Genomic DNA, 1245 nt, shown 5'->3' on the forward strand with positions numbered 1-1245 from the left:
TATATATATATATAATGTAATTGTGACACACTAAAGGAGTACATTCGAGTACATTGTATATTCGAGTGGTGAGCAAACTTGCGCTTGTCACAGAGAGCAAGATATCAATTTTAGCATAGAACAGTGAACCGCAACGTTCATTTTACCAATCGCAGGACGGGATCTTCACGCAACAAGAAGAAAGCATTTGGGCTGGCCTCAAACGAGAAGAAAACCGCGCTGTGGCCCTCGTCATTCAATGATTAACTCATAGTTCTACGAGTTCATGCTGTGGCACAGATATGAGAGTTGTGACATCTTGGAAAAAAAATTGCTTATGGACAATTTTATTAAGAGTTTTTTTGTTTTTTTTCGAAAGGTTTCCTTAAATGTTATATAAAGTTTTCATTTCCTTCCATTAAATATTTTCATCCTTAAAAGTTCGAAATGTTATATTATTTATTTTCATTAAATTCGTTTTATTTATCAAAAAAGAAAATTTTTAGAGGTTTTGCAATATTGTCAACACATGAAAATTGTGTCTTCCGGTTTGTTGATAGTGGTTAAAATTCAAACTTTAATGGTATACGCGTACTTTTTGCGCGCTCTTAGTGTCAGCATAAATATGCATGCGTGTATGCATATCCACATATGCAAAACGAACGATATAAAGAGATCACAAAGTTAAGGAAATATATTTTTTAAATAGCTCAAAAACGTACATGCTATCATAGAAGAAATTCAAGTGGAGAAATTGGAGGATCAAACAACTTTATACGATCCCCCACTCCCAAATATTTGATCCCTTCACTTCTTGTACTCACTGACCATTTTATTTCTTCAACCGTTTGTTTTTATTTTTATTTTTATTTTTATTCTTCCGCCTTCACCACTCATTTCAAATTACATCTTCGGTGAGTTAACTTGGGATTCCCAAACGACAAGGTAACCTTTATTTAATTAAAGAATCTTCGGCTTAGTGAGTAGCTAGCTGAGTACCCCTCGTTGAGTAATTAAAATTTTCCATTCATATTTGTTTCTATTTGATTAGATGTGTGGATCATTTTTGATGTAACAAATCGAATGTTGTGATGTCCATACCTTCCCTCAATGATTGCTGGCTTCATGTTTGAATGAAAAATGTGTTAGTGACTCCCTAAATTTTGCTGTGTGGCTAACAGATTATTGTCTCTCTCTCTCCTCTTCTGTACTCCTGTCTCTTTTTCCTCTTTTGTACCCCTGTCTCTCTCCTCTTCTTTACCCCCC

This window comes from Octopus bimaculoides, chromosome 19 (assembly GCF_001194135.2).
Source record: "Octopus bimaculoides isolate UCB-OBI-ISO-001 chromosome 19, ASM119413v2, whole genome shotgun sequence".
Lineage (NCBI taxonomy): Eukaryota > Metazoa > Mollusca > Cephalopoda > Octopoda > Octopodidae > Octopus > Octopus bimaculoides.